The following is a 22713-nucleotide window of genomic DNA, read 5'->3' on the forward strand; positions in this document are numbered from 1 at the left end:
AAAAATAGTATAGCCTAGTAAAGCTGATGTGCAGACAGAGCCTGTGGCGAACGCTGTCTGCCAGAGAGTGAAACCTTTTGACCCATGACTTTCCACCATCCATAAATCCATCCATAAATATCACTGAACCTTTTTCTCACAGAGGTCCCCAAAGAGCTTTCTTCCTCCCAACTGAAAGTCTGAGAGATGTAGGACGACATTTGAAACCCTCGTCTTCTGTGATAAAATGTTGATGTACTTTGAATTGACACATACAAACCAAATATCGATTATTTTTTTATATAATTCTGTTGAGCTCTTTGCCTGAGAACAGATTAAAATAGAAAGAATGCGCAACAATGGATGAATTTGGACCTGATGTTGCAGCCTTTGAAATACCACTTAAATCAACATGATGTCCTTATCTATATCTACACATACGCTATAATTGACTCTGCAAATATCTACTGTAAATGTAGGCACATCAATATGCAAAATCAAATCATACCTGATCACTCTGAAGACTTTTGTATTGGTGGTTTTTGGTTTGTTGAAACTGGGTATAAGGGTGTAGTAGAAGCTAAGGAAGAATCATTACTTTATGAAAGTATTTGGAACCATTTGGTGGTTCAGACAGACACGGAAGTTGTTTTATAGACATTTCCCCACAACCATACTTCAGTGTATCAAGATCTACATATCTTCATTCTGTAGATTTGTCACCTTCACCTCTTGTTTCCAATATTTGATTTCATCCTTTTCAATAAGTATGTTTTTCTGCTGCTTTGCTATTTTCTACCATGATCATTGGCTAGCATTAACCCAGTGACTTGTTATAGATGCATAGGTTGAACCAAAAAGTGCGCTATGACATTTCAACATTGTGCCGTCACTAAGTTATAGATACCTACTATCATTGGATGCATTACAAGGTTGTTGACCCATAAGATGAAATGCACCCCTGATTCCAGCCCTAACTTCTTCTGCAGCGTCCTTCCTAATGCATCACATGTTGAGCATCATCCGCCAGGCAGTCTCTCATCCAGCTATTATTATGGATGATTCAATGCCTTGTGGTCACTCCGCCTGCCCTGATATTAAAGTTCCGACTCAGATTTCATCCGCAGCTGCAGAGCTCAGACCCAGTATTGATCACATCAATGATTCAAAGGCAAAGTGAGTCACCAGCAGCCATAAAGTGACAATAACAAACATACTATTATTAATAGTATTTAAATTGAGAGCCGTTTTATTTTAATCAGTGAAAGAAAATACTTTCTTACTTGCTCCTAATAAAGGCTAAAGTGGTGTAGAGTGGATAATGGGTTTTGTGCTGTTTGCTCGGGCAGTGACTTTCTGCAAACAGTAAGTTTGTCTAATACCATCATACCTCAAATCAGTCCACCGGTAGCTTTAGGAAGTTCTGTTTGTTTTTGGAAGGCTTCTAACCTGAAAAAAACATTACCCACAGTACGCTCTTTTCATCCCAGTAAAGTATCTCCTTCACTTTTGGCGAGCATAAAGCAGTTAGTTCTACTGCTCTGAAACCGATCCTCACATTGAACTCTTTCTAAAACAGGAGGCTTTATATGCCTTCAATTGGATGCTAGTTAAAATCTGTAGATGTATTCATTCTAATATAAGAAAGGGATGAGTCATCTGATTCATGTATTATACATCCTGAGCAAATGTTTTAAACTCATCACTGGGGTTTTTGAGAGGGTTAGCTGAAACATTAACAGATAATGAAGTTGACAAATGTCTGACATATGGCTCATTGTGAGAGCACTGTTGGCACGATGGGGGGGGCGTATATTGTGTAAAATGGTCTCATTTCTGCAGTTGTCACACTGTAACTCTGTGTAATGAGGCCCATTAAAGCAGGGGCCGTACCAATACAAATCCAGAGCCGTGCTTATCACCGTGTTAGGTCTTTGTTCTTACTTATCTAACCTTTTTATCCTCACATTCATGCATAATACAAGGAGATCCCCATTAACTGTGCATTTGTCTTGACGAAAAAACAATCTGCTGATGGCAGCCCTGCAGTCACAAATACCTAACTCCGGTTTGTTGAGATAAGTTAATTGCATTTGTGGCCGTTTATGAGGCTATTGTTCTGTAAACATCAGCCATTTATGGGTCATTGCTGGCTTTTCATGTACTTATTAGAGATGAGCGAGTAATACAAAATTGTACAAATCATAATTATGCATTACAATGTCGATATGATGTATTATTCAATATGTGGTCATGCAAAGTAGGTACATGCATTTTTACTATTTTAACAGTTCAATAGAATAACAGAAACATGATGACAACACAGACAGGGGTTTTTTTTTAAGTTAGCTGGTGAACAGTTATTGAGAATGAGCTTGAAGTAATTGATCAATATGCCTAAAATCATAGTTTTTGCAAAACCTATTTGCTTTTGTTGCTATCCAGTGAACATGTTAAAAACAGGTATTTCTGCTGCATACTGTAAATTAAAACTAACTGAAGTTCATTTTAACACAAGCAAATGAAAGGCAATCCGCCTGAAACTTTCTAGAATTTGATTTATATTTTTAGACGAAGTGTCACATTTTTAGCTGCTGTCTCAGCGGGACGGAAGTCTTTGAGCCGTCCTGATTGGTTGCTGCGACTCTATATAAATGAGATCTCCATGCATGAGAGGACAGAGATCCAGAGGCGCTGCCAGAGGCACGAGCACACAGTGGAGCACAGTTTCCAACATTAACCTGCAAAACATGTATACTTTGTGACATATCGTTATAATTTCCTCATCTGACTGCAAATGTACCCTCACTCACTCTCATGTAAACACCAGGAAAGAAAGCAAGCCTTCTGCCTGCATTATCACACAGCATGCTTCACACAACATCCCATATCTAATGGTGTATACCACACCTTGGAGAAATGTTAAATAATTCATCCTCGGCTACATTTCAGTTTTGTCAGAGAGAAACTATGACTGGAACAGGCACTTTTTTATATCAATATCAATGGGTAAGATACAGAGTTATAGAAAATAGCAATGTGACCTTTGATTTGAGTAGGAAGGAGCACAATTGCGACTACATGTTCCCAAAGAATTACAATTATTTCAGAAAAACTCTGATGGAAATGGTATTTACATCATTAAGCAGCAGCAGTACCTGAACAGAATTACATTTTGGAACACCTAAAGGCAAGATGTTTCTTACTTAAATAGAAGTGTATGTATGTTTAGCAAAATATACTTGTCTTCAAAATGAACTTTTAGTTTGGATTTGTTCAAGGTGATGCTAAAAGCTAAAAAAATAACAGTATGTTCATACGTTTCGGATAAAGTGATAACCAAACACTGTATTGTCAGAGTTGTATGGACACCCAGACAAATTAGGAAGTCAAACCCCATATGAATGTTGACCTGCTTTTCCAAAATGATATATTCACATGCCACTCCAGTAGACTTCACTCTTTTGGAAAGTCTTTCCAAACAGATTTTAGGACCTGGCTGCAGGGATTAGCTCCCATTCAGCCTCCAGAGCATTTGTGAGTTTGGCCACTGCTGTTCGGAGATAAGGTCTGGCTGCAGTCTGCATACCACTTGATCCAAGACCTGTTTGATGTTCAGGTTGGAGTCCTGCATGTCGATAAAGTTCTTCCACACCATTAGAAACAGTGGCATTGATTTGGTAAAAGGCAACGCATAATATCAGGTTCATAAATCTGGATGTCTGTCTGAAGTATTTTTGTATACTGTAGTGTTAAGACTATTTTAAGGGGCCATGTCCAAACTATTCAAATCTGCTCCGGACCAAAACACACATACTTTCAGCCAAGCAAAAAAGAAATTAGGAGGCAGACATCCTCATCCCATTAAGGAGCAGGCTTAAGACTGCATATAAAGCCCCATAAGACAAATGTGTCTTGTGAAATTGGGCAATATAAATACATTTGATTTTATATTGATTAAGTTCTTAAATGTAAAAGAAAGTCCTTGCAGCTCCTGGAATATATCTTCAAAAGCCTCCAATATTTAGAGCCTTGTAAAAGCTACAGTAGCTCTGGAGGAGGTAAACAGGGCAGCAAAGAGATAATTATTGGTCTATCTGCTTTTATAAAAGACACTCATCAAGGTCGTCATTGTGTTTCCAACAGAGAGACTTTTGACCTCTCGGTTAAGCCTTCAGGTGGAATGGGAATGACAACTCATTTATGGTGCATTATAGAGGTTTTCAAGGTTCTTCTAAACCATCATCAGCCTTTTTTTGTGTAACTTTAATGCATTTCAAGTCACGACTGAGAAGAAACAACACTTTAATAGACACATAATATCTATTTAACAAATGTATCATAATGAATCACTAGTTTTTTGTGCAATATCACCTTTCATGAAGACCACGCACGGTTATTCATTCAAGCTGTTCATGATGCAAATTGTCATATCTGCCACTTCTCAAATGTGCGGATGTGCTGATTTCTCAGTCTCAGTGTCTTGTGCAGTGAATATATCCATGGACCGCTGTCCAGCCTTTTCAATATTCAGTTGCTTGAACAGTTAAAAAATATGTAAAGTAGACATACAAGCACAAGGTAACACCCATGTATTATTCCACCCATGTATCTCCAAAGAGTTATATCCAATATGGTTCCCTTTTCAACACTTGATGTATCATGATGCCAGCCCTAGAGTGACTCTCTAAATATAGATGACTTTAAGGGTTTCGTTATCAAGCCCATAAGACTTAAAACCCGGGTGGTGTTTAATATTCTCAATGGCACATTGTTGTTTGAAATGATGATGAACACATAGATTCAGACAAGATTGCATTGTGAAAAGGATTGATTTATTAAAAAGAATAGAAAGATCAAGAGATTCATCAACAATGAGAATTAGCTGCAGCCCTACTTAAAACCAATCAGCCGTTTATTCGAAAGTTTGCCGTACTTTGAGAACAAATTAAACACTTTGACCCACTTCTTTAATGGCACCTCTTGTTTTCCTTATCAGACGCTCCATTGTTCAGTCACTTGGCCCATTAAGAGTTTTAACTACAGACAGTGACTCCCTCACTCACACCAGTTCCTGTGTTCATTCAAAACCATGGTGCCTCTTCAAGCATGAGTGCAAAGAAATGTGGATTTGAGAGTCAATGACTCATAGCACTGATTTATTTTTGGTCAGTGGATATATTTCCAATGATACTGTTGTTTTTGTGTGTCAGATATGACTGGCAGTTACTCTAACACTCTTTCCATCTTGAATACAAGATGAATGTAAACTTCCCCTTGTGTATAACAGGTTGACTTTTGACATTCTCCCCTCCCTCCCACCAGGCAGTTCTTGTGTTTGTATAGTAAATCAGATGTTGGAAATTCATAATTAATGAGAGCATAAAATGTGGGTTGGGAATATGAAAAAGCCTTGTGTTCGATAGAATATTTTCATCCGCTGTTTATTTTAATGCATTAGGTTCAATATTCTGTATATTTATATCCGTATGAAGTTTAGAATGATAAGTCTTCTGCCTGCTGCTGCTAGTATCTTATAGCATTAACTGTAGAAATACTCATATTTCATATCTAATTGAAATAAACCAATGTGCAGGTCTGCCCGTCTGTGAGCCTGCATATTCTTTAGAATGGAGTTTGAGACATTTTAACGAGGAAACAGTATGTTTTCAAAGCATGCAGCAAAAACAGCTATTTGTTTGATTCCTGAGCAGCAGTTTGTTTTGGCGGAAGAAGTGCTCAGGGGTAACAACGCTCGCCGTATCCTCCACTCAGGGAGGAGTAGTATATGGATTTTTAATGGCGGGATGCGGTGTAACCTTGATGTGCATCAACCACACATAAATTAGAAGTGCTGCGGGAGGCAAACAAATTCCCAGTCCTACTGCTGATGTGTGTCTCCCAGCTCCAGCAGAACCCGCTGCCTCACCCATTTGTCTGTGTCCACAGCACTTCCCCTGCACACACCCACCCAAACCAGCAGCTTGAAATGAGATTCACTCAAGTGCATAATCCCTCAGTTCTGCTTAGCCGTGATTAATTGACCAAACATCTCTTATATGTGGAGGGTCCACAGAACCAGCTTGCACCATTTAATACAAAAAACCCAAACTGGCTATAGCAAAGAAAGTCCTTGCTAACTTGACCAGAGAACACATTGTAATCCCAGTGTGTCGTTAAAGGCTCCTCTGCAATTAGCTCCCCCCCCCCCCCCCCCGGCAAAATGATTCACTGACATGTCATTGAAACACGTAGAGGAAATAGACATCATGCAGAGAAATGGCCCTTTGGATCGATACTTGAGTAACCCTTATAGGCGCTGTGTTGCTTGTTGTAAGGAAAAAGGCATTTGTGTTTACAGACTCATATACTATATGTGCAAGAAGTCTCTCCAGGCCCTCATTAATAAACCATCAGTGAGATCTACGCTCTGTGCACCAGTGTCACATGGGTTAATGGCTTGTAGACAACTTTTTGATGACTATTTTTTTCCTAAATTATTTGGAAATGTATACACTATGTCATGAGCTACAGCATCAAACCCAGACTGAAATTGAATGCTCTTCCAGCGATTAAATGCACATGAGAATGTGTGTAACGTGATAGTGTCAGATAATTGACAGGAAGTTGAGTGTGACACACAGAGGATGACAGCTTTTAGTATGAAGTCTTCTATCTACATGGGTTGTTTCCGCTGTAACACATCCAGCATATCTTCATATCTGGATCATACCTTGATCTGATCACCTTGATGAAAGAGTATAGGCATTTGGATATCACCATTTTGGATCTAAAGAAACAGTCTATGCCTTGTGTGCTGATAACCACTGACAAGAACCATTCAATGTACGAACCAATCAAAACTTTTCCACAGCGGCTTTTGGAATACTGATTGGGACTTCTTCGTGGCCTTATCAGTTAGAGTAACACACCCAGCAATGCTCATCCAATCAAGAATTGAAATTATTTTCTGGTGCATTCAAAACGAATGAAGTGGTTAGAAAACGTGTCACGGAAAGAATGAACAATGATGTGATGATTAAACTCTGACACAATGATGTGGAAGTGAAATATCATCTGGCTCATGCAATGCTCGAGAAAGGTTTGAGAAAAAGGTCATGATTTGAGATATTGATTGTTGGTCTGAGGTGTGCCACACACTTTGAACAGAACATGATAAATTCCCATAAACTACTCAATAGTCTAGGCTGTTCTCATGCACTGTTCGTACCGACAAAAAAGAATAACAAGCGACACACCAGGGTTGCGGAAATTCACATCCCTTTGGATGCTAAAGGAGATAACAAGGGAAGCAGTGAAGCTCCTTTCCTGTGATCTAGAGAATTTAAACAGCTCTTATAATGGGTGACGCATAGTTACTTTTAGGGACATTGTATGCCATTAAAACACTTAAAAAGACTATTCGACCGTCACCCAGGCTAATTTGTAAGGCCCCACATAATTACGGAATTACGAAGCAGCCTACAATGGCCACTCATATTGGCGGTGCAAAAGTTGTGCAAAGACAACTTTAAACCTCCCAAAGGCACTGAACACCAACATTGTCCCCTAAATTACCGTTGGTTTGTGACTTAGTTAACCAAAAATGTAAACACCTCATACGCTTTCCAGGCACTGATCGCTCATGTTGATGGACATGTGTAGGATTACCAAGAAATCTTCTGAACAGATCAGGGGAGATACAGTGGGGATCTGAGGTGTGGCCCTATTGCAAGCATAAACATCAGGAAGTGTGTTTTCTTTTAGAGCTTAAAATGAGTATACTCAAATGCAGTTTCAAGGAGACTCATTACTTATTTTTTAATGCCCTGAGCACATCCACTGTAGCACGCGTTTGAAGCTGTATGCCAACTCTGGATGTGGAGTAGACACACAGATGTGTTGGCAGGAGGAACTAGGCCTGGATGATAGATGGAGCTGGAGGCAGTGTGCTCTGACGTCTTCAAGACCCTTGCCTCTCCATGTTCACTTCCCTCTACCTCTCATCCGGCTGCCCACCTCCCCTGCTCTGATGTCTAATCTGTCTCCTTAGTAAGCACACTCTTTAGTTTATAGACCTTCACCCTCCCCCCTCCTCCATGACGCATCACCCGCCATTCTCTTCATGTCTCCTCTGCTGCTTAATTGATGGGCGAGCACTAACAAGTCGCCTTCCTTCCATCTCTCCATCATGTCCTGGTCCTGAAGGGCCTTCCCCTCTCTCTATCTCACTCATTTTCTCATGTTGTCCATCTCATCCTTCAACCCCACCAACCCCTCTTGGTGCCCTGTTCATTATTCATTAAGTTTCCCTTTGGATTCAGAGAGAGAGAAAGCACGGCTGAATTCATGGGCAGACTCAACAGCAGGCCCAAGGGTACCTGAGCTAAATTAGTGTGTGTGTGTGTGTGTGTGTGTGTGTGTGTGTGTGTGTGTGTGTGTGTGTGTGTGTGTGTGTGTGTGTGTGTGTGTGTGTGTGTGTGTGTGTGTGTGTGTGTGTGTGTGTGTGTGTGTGTGTGTGTGTGTGTGTGTGTGTGTGTGTGTGTGTGTGTGTGTGTGTGTGTGTGTGTGTGTGTGTGTGTGTGTGTGTGTGTGTGTGTGTGTGTGTGTGTGTGTGACAAGGAGGAGAGGGAGGTAGAAAGAGAATGACTGACTGACAAAAGGACTAAATGATTGACAGAAAGATATGGAGAGAGAGTGAAAGTCAAAGGATGACAGAATCCTGCAGAGTGAAAAACATAAGTTCTAAACAGTGTAATTGGGCTTTGAAACCAGAAAAACTGTGCAGCCAAGCAGCAAACAAAGTGCTGGTTGCAGCAGATGATTGCATTTTGAATCTAAGTGTTGCCCAGCAGAGAAGAAGCATGTAGCAGCAGATTTACTGAGGGGGAAAATGGTGGGAGAATTTGATTGTGTTTAAAGTCTAGCAGCGATGGCGCTAACATTGAAAGCACTGCTAATTACAACAACAGTGCTAACAGTTTTAAGCTAACCAGGTTTAGCCAAACAATGGAACTTCAGCTTCCATGTCAGTCAGTTTTGCCCAAAAATACTTTTTACGATTGACTAACAAAGAGACATCTGTCAATCAGCGCATACGGGCTTTGGAGCTAAATTGATTACCAAGTGTGAGCACTTGAATAGCCCTTACTTGGTCCTAAAAGTTGTAAAATGTGATGAAAGCCAAATCCAGGGGAACTTTGCCTCTCATTGATTTAACTTGAGCTGAGACCAGATATGAAACTGCCGTGACGCAACAGATTGAACGCAGGGCTGAAGGACAACGCAAGTGCACATTCTCTATGGGACCAGATCAACAGATGATCAGGGTAATTTTGTACTTGAGAGGCTGACCGTTTTGAGCAACTTTGATAATGAACGGGCTCCTGTCTTTAATGCTGTATCCAGTTTTTTTTTACACATCCTTCGTTATCAGTGGTAAGTGCTGTATAAGCACTGTGTTAAGCAACAGCCACTAGCTAGCCACACATAGGACTCAAATGCAAGCTCAGCTACTATACAGTGCACATTGAAGCTCGGTCTACAAAGCACATTAGATCAAATACCATTACCCTGTACTCCAGAGTCCAAAGTCTAGCAATATCAAAAAAAATGTGGTTTAGTTATAGGATATTTCCGCACGGCAAAACCAAAATGCAATGGTAAAGTTGGTATGCCTGGTGTTTGGGAGACTGATTAAGCACCTTGTTATTGATATTACAATAAGTAAACCATGCTACTGTAGATCACATCTTTATGTTCTGGTTTGCAAAAAAACATCTTTTCAAGGTTTCAAGGTTTCAAGGCTTTATTTGTCATATGCACAGCAGATACAGCGTATATGTTGGCAATGAAAATCTTATGTCGCGTGCTCCTCCAACAACTCAACATACATGGTGCAAATAACATAAATAAAATAGTGCAAAAAGAGAGAAGAATATTTACAGTAACAACAATAAAGATTTGAGGATGTGAAATATATACATATGTGGAATACATTGAAAGTATTTAAACACTTTACACTGTTGAATGAGGAGGTATGGACAGATGCATATATTATGTATAACAGATGTGTATGGCAGATATGTGTAATATATAGATATGTGTACTATAAACAGATATGTATGGCAGATGTGTATAATATATATATATATATGTATGTGTGTACTATAAACAGATGTGAGTAGACATTCACACAGCTCAGGAGTTCAGTAGTCTTATAGCCTGTGGTATAAAACTGTCTCTGAGTCTGGTGGTCTTGGTCCGGATGCTGCGGTACCGTCTGCCAGACGGCAGCAGACAGAACAGATTGTTGCTGGGGTGATGGGGGTCCTTTAATATCCTACCGGCCTTCTTCCTACACCGCTGGGTGTAGAGGTCCTCCATGGATGGCAGCTCCGTCCTGGTGATGTGCTGAGCAGTTTTCACCACCCTCTGTAGAGTCTTACGGTTGAGGGCGGTGCAACTGCCATACCAGGCGGTGATGCAGCCAGTCAGGATACTCTCGATGGTGCACCTGTAGAAGTTGCAGAGTATCCTGGAGTCCATGTTGAACTTCCGCAGCCTGCGGAGGAAGAAGAGCCGCTGTCGAGCCGTCTTGGATATGACCCTGGTGTGATGTGTCCATGTCAGGTCCTCACTGATGTTTACCCCGAGGAACCTGAAGCTGCTGACTCTCTCCACAGGATTCCCGTCGATGGTGATGGGTGTGTGTGCCTCTCTCTGCCTCTTCCTGTAGTCCACAATCAGCTCCTTTGTTTTGCTGACGTTGAGATGGAGGTTGTTGTCCTGGCACCAAGATGTCAGGGCTCTGACCTCCTCTCTGTACGCCGTCTCGTCGCCGTCTGTGATCAGGCCGATGACGGTCGTGTCGTCAGCAAACTTGATGATGGTGTTGGAGCTGTGTGTGGCCACGCAGTCGTGCGTGAACAGGAGGAGTAGAGGAGAGGGCTGAGCACACAACCCTGAGGGGCTCCGGTGTTGAGGGTCAAGGTGGAGGATGTGATGTTCCCCATCCGCACTGCCTGGGATCTGCCCGTCAGGAAGCTCATGATCCAGTCACAGAGGGCGCTTTTGGGGCATTGCTTGTCCATGCTGCAATGTCTTCCGACCGTATTGAAAGGCTGGCAGTGACACCAGATGTGAAGACACCTGAGAAGTAAAGTGTATTTACAGATGTACATGGTTGCAGATACAACTTTGAATTTGAGTAAGTATTGCAGAGCCTTTTCGAAACATGATTAAAATCTAAATGTCAGTCTTCATTGATCATCTTTTACGCACCTCAAAAACATCAGCAGAGTACTGACGCAACCTTTTGTTTATGAACAGAAGCTATTGTATTTATACTAGGCAGGATATGGATACTGTGGTTCCACATCTATTCGCATCCAATTGATAGAAATTGATCAATGCATGTGCTCCACTAGCATCCTTATGAGTTATTTTGTTTGACTTCATATAGAGCTTTTAGTGCTCAACAAAGTTATGTTAAATCGTTTGCTATTTAAATTGTCTAAACCTCTCAATAACCCCAAATAGTATGCTAATTATTCTATATATTAAGTATTGAATGCTACATATTTGGTTTCTTCAGGCCAAATGATGAATTAAACTTTGCGCATCTTTAAAATGTTTCCCCAAATCGCTTTTCTTAAAAGTTGACCTGACTCTTCTTACACTACTTCTCATGGAATAATTGGTGTTTATGGTGATTCAAAAAAGAAGAAAGAAACTCTAATCATTACTGAGAAATATAAACTACAATCATCTTTATTGTTAGTCTATTTAGCTATGTCTGAAAGATACATTATCCCTGATTTCTATATGTCGCTCAGAAGAATAAAGGCCATGCCCATAAACACGTTGTGACAGTCCTGCTTAAACATTCTTGGCATTGGAGTCGAAAACTTTTAAAGGTATTTCCTGTTTTTAAATGAGAGAATCAGTACATCACATAGTGTGCAGCTCATACAGAGTTTGTGCGAGTATAAATGCAGTTTTCCTCCCTGTTGAAGCTCTGTATCCTACTGGGACAGCCAGGGAAGGTATACTGTGTCTAGTGCTATGTGTGTGTAAGAAAATTAGATAAGGATAACGTATCGCTTCCTGATCACTATCTTATATAATCACGTGTTAACAGAGGAAGACAGGAGCAGAGCAGGAGAAGGAGATAATGGAGAGAGAGAAGCAGGGGGAGGCATACGGAGGCCGGTCCGAGCCTGACAGCCATGGATTGATCTGCTAACCGACCAATCAGACGCCTTCCTCGGCCTGAGCCGCCGCAGTAGCCGGGCAGGATTGGAGGAGGCTCCGGAGGAGAGATTCGCACACATGCACTGGCTAGGACACACACACACACACACACACACACACACACACACACACACACACACACACACACACACACACACACACACACACACACACACACACACACACACACACAGTGGAGAGAGGGAGAGTATCCGCTCACTGCAAGCCGTGCAGTCAAGCTCTGCCCCGGAGAGGAAGGAAGCATTACTTTGCACCTGAAGAAGACACGGAGCGAAAGAGGAATGAGGAACAAACTCAAACTCGCACTCCTTTTCCGTTATGTTTCTGCCATGTGTGTTCAGGAGAGTTCACGCGGACAGGTAAGAGAGAGAAATTAAGTTGTTTCGCTTGGAGATGTTATCCGTATTAGAGTAAGTTTTTTGAATGTGCACCTGTGCGCGTAACTGTCCGTGTTGCGCAGGCGTGTGCCCCCGCCTATAGGTTACTGTGTTGTTGGCAGATGAATAGGAGACTTGTGCGGGAGGGCATGTGCGCGTACTCGTAAGCGGTGAGTTTGACTGGATTTGCAATGAGTACCCCAGGAAATAATGCTGTGAGGAGAAAGAAGCAGGCGAGGTAAGAAGCAGCAGAGGAGTGCGCACTTTCTCTCACTCATTTTGGGGCTATAATGAGTGTGTGTGTCTCAAGGTGCGTCTCAGTTTTATGCTCATAGGGTGTTGTTGCACACACGATGGAGTTATGAATGATATACAGGCTGCTGTAACAGAGTGGGAGTTGGAGGCTACCCGATCCTTCTGATGCGTGTTCCGCACCAGGGTAGGCAGACTGAATTTACGCGCACTGCAGGAAACAGTCCACTCTGACTGCAGCCTCTGAATAAGTCGAGCTTTTTCACCGCAGATCCACTCTGTGTAGAGGGAGGAAAACACAAAGACGCCTTTTGAGTTGAAAGACTGAATGCTTTGACAGCCGTGTGTTCTGAAAGCCAAGTGACAGATGCTCAGCTGTCCCTGTTAATGTTACAATCATGGGCTTCTGGTGAGCACAGTGAAAAATGGTATGGCTGCCAATCATTAGTATTGCAAGGTGATCACCTCCCTGGTGTGTTTGCACATTTTAAGAAGGATGGCAAGGGTCATGTGATTCACTGGCATGTTGTTGGGCTACAGCAGAAGCTATGTGGTATATTTCTGTATAGTTTACAGAATGACTCTAGTATATGAATCATCTTCTCTTGCAGACTTGAATAAATTCATGTTATTTACATGTATGATCAGAAACAGAGCTGTGGGGGGAATTTACATGTTTTTCTTTAATTGGGGCCTGGGGACATTCATGCTGTAGCAGTTCTTATTTAGCCACTTATGGTGGGCTAGGGCTGCAAAACAACATTTTCATAATTACTTAATCGCTCAATTCAGATAACTGGCTAATTATTCAGTCTACGCCACGTCAGAAATTAGTTAAAACATCCATCAAAATGTTCCAGAATCCATTTATGGAAGAAAATCTTCAGATTTGGGAACATTTACCCAGCAAATGCTTTACTGTGTGATAAAGGTTCTAAATTATCGTTCAGTTCAGTTTAAGCATTGGTGAATTTTTAGCAGAATAACATAATGTTCTGTGCACCACATACGTACCTGTAGGTCTGTGTGGCACGCACTGTAGGCATGCCTCAGGAGCCCCCCTGCTGAACATCTATCATCCATGCTTTCAGAGCTAATTCATTCCCATGTACAAGCCATTGTCACTCACATTTCACATGAACAAGTGTGGAAGATATAACAGCAGCAGCACAATTACCGATCTTTACTTAGAATTTAACATCACAACTGCTAACCCATCAGCAGAGGCTAGGTTAGTCATGAGGCGTTAAAAGCCATAACGCACTGTTAGCTTTGGATGCAGAAATCATCACCTCATTGACACTTTGAAGCATTCCGATGCTTTCCGAGTTGTAAAGAATCCTAATAATTGGTGCTTGAATGTGTTGTCATAGAATGCAATTGGGTTAGTGTGACCAATCTGGAATTGAATGACAAGCCATCAGAAAGAACATTGACAGCAAGCTGCAGTGACAGTCTTAGATGAACAGGAAGTGGGGCCCTTGAGTAAAGGTTCTATTCATTTAGATTTTATTTTTGATAAAAAGGATGAAAGCCATTGGCAAGTTAGCATGGCCATAAGAGGCCTTGAAATTGCTCGGTCAGTCTGACCTACAACAATATCAAATCTACTCTTAAACACCCATACTGTATACTATAATAAACTTGGATTTCCAGTTCCTTCTTGCATCACTGCTTGGAGGCTATTCCACTATCGAATCATATTAAACACAGGAAAGCTCTGGCCTTCAAGCAATCCAAGGCCAACTGCTAATGTTCTGAAAGGACAAAGGTGGCCTCAGTACCCTTTATTAGATAGTCTTTGTTTACATAATTGTATAGTGTTTCTGAAGCCTGTGGATGTTTCCTGGTTGGAAAAGGTTACTGAACTAATTAAACCGTGTGTAATCTTAACTGAAGCACAACACTGTCTCTGTTTTACTTACAAACAGAGACAGTGTTCGAATTAACGTGTTTGATGTTGACATTATGGTAAATGCATAAAGGCCAAACTGCCAATGTCAATGGCTTGCATTCCTGATTTTACGCCAGTTACACAAACCCTACCCTGAAGTGTTGTGTCAACTCAAGTGTAAAATATTTTCCAATTATCAGTCCCTTATTACGCTTGTCTTGCAGCAGAGCAGACATCTTAACACTGTACCTGAGCATGGTGGAATAACTTTGCACATAAATAACATTAATGATCCTTGTAGAAGGTTTGTATTAAGTCACTTTACGCTAACATTTGCACATAGAAAAGTTTTCTCATGAAGAACTGACAAAGAAATGAACATTCATATTAACGTGAATATATATATATATTTTTTTTAAACATGTTTTGGGGGGGGCTTTTTGCCTTTAATCGGATAGGACAGTGGAGAGTGACAGGAAAGTGGTACAGAGACTCGGGGCGGGATCCGGAAAGGACCACGGGTCGGGAATCGAACCCACGGCGCAGGTGCCCCAGACAGGCGCGCCACGGCCGGGGCCATTAACATGAATATTAAGGTGCACTGAACTAAATGTAACCAGGATCTGTATGTGGCTCTGCAGGAGTTTGGAGAAAATGGTCGTGAATAGTTATCCTACTCTCCGGATTAAGTTACAGCTGTGTCTCGTTAAAGAACAGTCTGGTTGAACATCATAATTCCGCACTAAGGGGTAACAAAAACACTCCCAGTTGTGTTTCTTTAAACTAATGACAATTGTTCTTGGTGGTGCATCGACTGATCTTGCAAAATGTATGTGTGGCGGGAATTTGTTTTATTTAGAATATGTTCACTTGGGTGTGAGCCAAAGGTGTGTCTCTTTGTTTAACCTAGCTAACTTAATATAGCGGATATTTTTTCCATAACCAGTGGGCAAACATGCAATAATGTCCCTATTGCCCAGCAAATGTTAGCTAAACAGACCTAAAGACAAAAAACTCTTATATATTTTCAGTATGTTGTTTGCTGCTCTTGCATAGCCAGACCAATGTATAAACTTAAGTGTAGTGCTAGCTGTGACGTTGTTTTTGTGTTCTTCTATGTAGTGCTGGGGGTTTTAGGAACGGTAACACTCAAAAGAGAAGGAACACTTAGCCGGCAATAGGCAGGCAATGGCTACCTTATATGCACAGTCTACTACTGAGAAGTCACTGATGATGTCAGGGTTATTTTCTATCTTGCCTTAGGCTTGGTGACTAACAGAAATCCTCCGTTGCAAACAGGGGGTGTGGAGTTAAGGGCGGCTGTTACAAAAGATGTTATAAGGGAATTGAATTATTTGTAGCATCTTATGCTTGGTTTTGTATACTATAACCCCAAAATCATCAAGGTGGATTACTAAATGGCCCTGGCAGTGGTGCTATCTCTAGATTGTGCCTTATTTATCTTTGCAGCAAGCCAGATGCATCAATGTTCCATGCAGAGATGATTCCCCCCAGGTGGCTACATAGTGATGGCCTCCATAGTGATTTCTATCATATCACTAGCAGACTAGACGGGAAATATAACAGTGGATTATTGTTCCAACAGCACAGTCAAAGGGCCATTCAAAGGATGAATCATGCTCTCATCCAAACATCAACAGTCTCTCCCACAGATAGCAAACAAAATCTGGTCTTTCACTGTCTGTCTGCCTACCAAGACTGACAGTCCAGGGGTTCTCTGCAAGTTAGAATTAAGCTTCGAAAAGTATTTATAGGTTGGGTCCGACATGCCATCTTCTGAATGTGACACGGTGAAATAATCCCCTGCTTTTAATGCTGCACGGTGATGTTATTGTGCGGTTTACAAAGATAAAAGATGGATACATTTTGTCATTAAATTTCTTATCTGACTTGTTCCCTGATGGGAATGTCTACACACACATTCCCTCCCTCTCTCTTTTCCTCTCACATGGAGCATTACACATGCAATTATTATTTTACTCGAAATCTCTGGCAGCAGTTGTTTGGGATACATTGAATAGGACACAGAGAGATAAGATTAGTAGGGATAATGAAGGAGGAAAAAAGAGGCACCTTCTGAAGTCATTAACAGAAAAGTGAAACCCTTACAGTCTTGTTTTAGGATTGCTTTTTACAATGACTGCACAGTATTGGAAAAAAACACAGAAACTATACAAGATTTAGTAATAAACAAGTGCCTGTTTTGGTTTGTTTTTCTCTAGCTGAAATATTTCCATAAAATGTTCTACTGTAAAATCTTCCCCTTTGTTTTCAGGTAATGGTTGACAATGTGTTGCTTTGGTTGTTTGACAAGGATTATTGTCATTGGTGTTTCTCTATGCTAGCATGTCTCTCATTAACAACATGTGTATTCAGAAACCCTTACATCAGTAAATAATGTTCTAGACGTGTCTCGTAAATTAGTCAAAGAAAACAACGTGTTTTTATTTTGTGACAAGCAGCAAAACGTTGTAGCATGGCCTTTTGGAGTTAATTTGCCGTACTTGTCATCACACATCCAATGACGTGACTAGTCATTGCAATGTCATTCCTTAAATAATTGAAAGTGCAGCCCTGTTATGTACCACCTTTGCAACAAAAATGTCATTCTCTCAGGTTTCTACTTTAATCCCCCGTGTTACTCACTCACTCACTTACTCACTAGCATCAATCAGCTTTACAATACATGACTTTTATCTACGTGACAATGATTTAAACAGTATTCACCTTGCAATGAAAACTCTCTTGTAATATCTCTAAGGGAATTGTACTGTATAAAGGGATACACACTGCTGTGCATTCCTTGCCACTTAAGACCTGCAGCTTCAATAATATTGACATCTTAACTCTATGTTATCTTTTATGATATTCTCCTGCCTCTTATATGCTCCACATGACTGGCTGTCCAGTTTAACTGATTCCTGTAAGGATTTGCAGTGACATTATTGTTTGGAGTGAAGTACCTTCATTGATCAGACTGTGGCAAATCCTTTCTGCAACTGAAATGGTCTCTTATCAATAAAGTGGTCTTTCATATTTATCAAATAGGAATTATCGACAAATATCCCACAACTAACAGTATTGTCCTTCAGTGGGGACATTTCTTTTTCATAGGTCAATGCTGAACATATTTCTTTAGCATTCCTGGATTACAGTTCCCTCTTGGTAATATTGCACTATTGCCATTCAGTCCCATCATCTCTTTTTAATGGGAGGAGTCAGTATGCCTGTCCTTGGATTTTCCTAACAAATGTTTATCTGATTGACTTCACACTGAGTGGGTTTATTGCTCGAGATCTACGGGACAGTAATCTAACAGTTTATCTGTCACTTGTTAAAAATAAAGAGAGTGAGATTCATGGGACATTTTATTGATAGCTTTCTTAAAACAATGACTGCTATGAGGGCTGAAATGCTTAGTTGTGGGTTCGAGGTTGCTAGTTACCACTTCTAGCTTAAAGGGGCCATACAATGCTAATATTCAGGTTTCATATTTGTATTTTGTGCCTCTACTGTGACATGTTTACATGCTTGTTAAAAAACACTGTATTTCTTCTCATGTTGACTGTACCCTTTTAATCTCTGTCTGAAACCAGAGCCCAGTCTGCTCTAATTGTTCTGCTCTGTTGTGATCAACCCCTTAGAGAGGCCTTTGCAGAACATTTACATGCACAAAACCTATATAACACACTACAGGAAAGGGAAAACCCCCCAAATCATAATGGGGCCCCCTTAAACCTATGGCCTTTACACTGCATAAATGATCCTTCTTCCTGCTAAAATTCCTGGAATGCATTCTTTTGAACGTGAACTGTTCTACCATCAACAATCTGGGTTAAAACATTTTGAAAACGCTTGAGTTTCCGCACTAAAACGTCCAACTGTAGGATTGAGAAGTGAAAGCGGTGGTCATAGTCTTACAGACCTGGATGTTCAGGAGGCTTAAATAAGCATCAGACAAACAGCAATCAGGGACAGCTGGGGAGAGCTGCAAGGGGTTTTCCATGAACTCATCAGCTCTGTAGGTGTGGTGGAAAAGCCTAATCAAGCAGAAAGTGAGAACACCTTGGAGGCATTTTGCTTTCAGGGACACCACATTTATTTAGGATAAAATAGAGTTTTCTTGATTAAAATCAAACAGAGCCACCTGGCTCATAATATCCACAGAAAGGTACATTTCTGTACATTTGATTCCCCAATTCTAGAATATTGTCATCTAGCTGTTCCTTTTTTATTTTGTATTTACTCTTTCATTCGCACTTTGGGACACACAGCAGTCTGCATCATGCTGACATTATTGCACTCTGGCTTTCCTCAGTATGGGCAAAAGCAACATTAGAATGATTCATCTCCCACTCTCCCTGTCAGTGACAAATGTGCAGCAAAGTGTTTCTTTAAAGAACACTCAGCACTGGGAGAGGAAGTCTGGCTTTCATCGTGGCAGAGCATATTTATGAGGCCAATGATTATGACACTGTGATTTTGACCTCATGAGAACAATCGATACATGTGTCCCTATTCTGATAATATGAGTGAATTAATGTCAAGTTAGACAGCACTAGGGATTTTAGATTTTAGAGCTTACTTTCAATATTTATTTTATTGAATTTCTGTGTTTTTGACTTGAACGCTTAAAAAAAAATCTGTTTCCACACATCTTTACTTCCAGAAGGGGGCAGTTACAATTATCCAGCCATGCAAAACAACTTTATAATGTCCTTCACATCAAAAGTCTGCAAAAACATCACTGTTAATTTTTTGTGGAAACACTGCTCTATAAGAAATTGACATCTCCAATCAGCAAGATCTAGAGGATTCAAACCGTGATGTAGCAGGGTGATATTATGTATAATATAAAGAAATGCAGCTGCAGACAGATGTAGATGAGAATAGTTTCCGGGTTGTGTTTTGTAACCGTTTTATGGGAAGAATGTCTTTGGAAACCATACAAAAAGTCATCTGATTGCCAATATGCTGCATAAATACTTAATGGGGTTGGGTTTCTATCTCACATTGCGAGTGTTTGCTCAGAGACTTTGCCTTTTTTAAGTAGCTCTTAAGGATGAACTTTCATTACGTAATCGCTGTGCGTTCCTGCCTGGGATTCTTGGGGCTGCCTCCCAGTCTTTTATTTTTGTTCTCTGCTTGAAAGCATCGGGGTGGTGGGTTTGCCTTTTGGTCACATTCGGGAGATTTCAGCTCCTTCAAGGGAAGCCTATGTTTTATTCACCTGGGCACATCTTTTATCATACTTATCCCCCAATAGATTCACATTCGGAGCTTCAGGTGCTTCACGAACACTTTTATACTCAACAGTGTACACAGAATAAACTGGTAGACATCCAGCATGTTCCTCAAGGAGAGCTCTGCAGAATATACGTGTGATAGCAGACACTGTTGAGTTGAAACTAAAGTGATGGTGCCGTTGCTATTCTAAAATATTGAAGATCAGAAAAAGTATTCCACGGTTTGCACAAGAAAAATATTTTAAAAATATAGGAATTCAACTTGTTTCATAAAAATTATGTGACACATTACACCTTTAACCTTTGACAGACCTTACATTTAGTACCTGCTTTCCAAAGAATATGGACTCTTGCTAAAAAATGTAGTATCGTGACAAAGAGGGAAAGGTGAGTCACGTCAGTTAGTGGTCAGTGTCGCAGGAAACCCTGATATGTGGCACTGATAAAACATTAGTGTGCCGTGCGCCTGTCAGACCTGCTCACCCTTCGCGTGCAGCGCCTGGATGCTGAGATGTGAGAGAGATGTTAATTGGACCGATGCTTTATGAGAGTGAGAGGAGGGGAGATGGACGAGGCGTCCCTACTGATTCACAGATCTGAGGTGGAAAAGAGGCGAGCCGCGGGGGGCTGTCCGCCAGAGTGAAGACCACAACTGGAATGTTAATGCTGCTCGAATAACTCTGCAAAGGGCTGTGTTCAATGCCTTTTTTTTATAAACAAGCTATAGTTAACCTATTTTCTAGAGGTTAAATTCTATTTATCCTATTTGAAGGGTGTCTATAAACATGTGGATGGTGTGAGTATCCCAAAATGGCTCAGTAAATAGAATCACTTTTGCCTTAACCTTCATTTTCTAGCTTTTGATATGACTCTTTGCTTTGCTTCTATTTTGATACATTTGCAGCACTTTTTCTTAAGGAAAACGTTGCATTATTTATACTGTCAGTCAACACTGACTGTACTCCCTTTGCAGTTGCAGTAGTGTACGCTGATTTCCTAAGAACCGTCTCCAGAATCGGGATTGAACCATTCACTTTGTAGCAACATCTGCCGGCTTCCTCGCCCCGAGGACTGTGTTCGTAAGCTAGAGCTCTGTTGCCAAACTGTCAACACATGTGCCAAAGTGTCAGATGCCTCTGCATGTATGGAAATTAATCTCAATAGGCCTAAACAACTATCCGGTGCCAGGAGCCCAATTTAAAAGCTCAAATCCTGCTAATATCAGAACTCGTGTTTGAGTTTACGGTATCTTAAAGGAGGCAAACATTCACCAATTATGAAAATCAGGACCAATTCCCAAAAAAGAGAATCAGGGTAACACCTCTGGTTGGTTGTTTGTGAGAATCCCAATATATTTAAGGATGTCAAGATTTGCATTTATGTAAAAATGTGCTTTTTAAAAACAAGTTAGCTCTGTTGTTTTTTTCTTTGTTGTGTAACGGCATAAAGACTAACAAGTAGAACATAGCAGTCAGATTCAAGGTTTGTTTTGCTCCAGATAATTCTCTAAAACATATTCTACAGAATAAAGAAAAAAATCTTTGTCTGGTGCAAATCTTCTCAAAACATCGATCAATTTAACTTTGAATAATGATGTAAAAAGGAATGAAATGACAATGGCAATATCACACCGATAATTGCATTAAGATATGTTTTCCAAATCTTGCAGCCCTAGGACCGTGTTAATGATGTGAAGAAAAAGAAATGTCAGCGTGAAAACACCATTATCCCCTCGGCCCACTCAACATACTGTACACCCTCCTAACACATCCCTCAGACTGTCTGCAGCACCAGCTTATTCTCTATTTGCACAATGAGGTGGCATATTTGTTGCTCCTAACACTCCCCACAAGTCTCAGTAGGCATTTCAAAATCAGTATGGCGAGCATCTGCGAAACCCCCAAATCTCTTGCACTTCATCCTCTCATGAGGGATTCTACCTGGCAGTAAGCAAGCTTATCTGTGTATGAAATGCTAATGTGAATAGCCTCAGCCGTACTTTGTGCATGAGAACACACATGGCCTTCTCCTTGTTGCAAAACCCACCTGCTCTGTGTTTTAGCATGTGTTAAACTGAAAGACCTGCCAAAATCTGCCAGCCTCAACCTGAATTTAGACTTCTGAGACATGAAGAGAACTGAGTTATGTAGGTGAGCCGAATTGATTTCCTTTTTGAATCCACCGTCTGTCTTTTTCTCTTGTACTAGTTGATGGAGCAAGACTTAAATCCCAAAAGTATTACATGCTCATCCAAGTGAATGCATTGTTGAGTTTATGAAGAACTTTTTAAATTGACAAACCCTTAACAGTACCAAGCATTGCCGGAAGGAGTATTCAAATCCTTTACCTATGCATAAGTACCAATACCACAACCTAAAAATACCCTGTGAGAAGTAGAAGTTAGTAAGTGCATAATGGAGAAAAATATAGTATAAATAAAAAAAAACATCCCAGCAAATCTGAATTTCTAAAAATAAATAAGGAAATTACTTAAATGTTTAATGATGCTTATACAGGGTTTTTTCTAGAAAAATATAGTATGAGGGCACATCCCTTCCGACCAAAATTACAGTCCGCCCACTTCCAATGTGGGCGGGACACAATGACGTCCCTCCCACGTTTCACCTATATTGTACCTCAAACAACAAATAATTCCAGAGGTACGATT

General features: G+C 40.7%; 1 protein-coding gene across 3 annotated transcripts in view; it reads left to right on the top strand.

Annotated features, from left to right (window-relative positions):
- LOC134858108 (cadherin-18) overlaps nt 1–22713 on the top strand; it is a 134944-nt gene that overhangs the window by 55154 nt on the left and 57077 nt on the right. The window contains exon 1 of one of the 3 annotated variants that reach the window (XM_063873990.1): nt 12440–12614. The exons of 1 other annotated variant lie outside the window; for it this stretch is intronic. The gene's annotated coding sequence lies outside the window, so the exon portion shown is untranslated. Of the gene's footprint in view, nt 1–12439; nt 12615–12774; nt 12871–22713 lie in introns of those variants that run through there. One more of the 3 variants, XM_063873991.1, reaches the window with a different exon arrangement.

Source organism: Eleginops maclovinus, chromosome 21 (assembly GCF_036324505.1).
Source record: "Eleginops maclovinus isolate JMC-PN-2008 ecotype Puerto Natales chromosome 21, JC_Emac_rtc_rv5, whole genome shotgun sequence".
NCBI classification, from domain to species: Eukaryota; Metazoa; Chordata; class Actinopteri; order Perciformes; family Eleginopidae; genus Eleginops; species Eleginops maclovinus.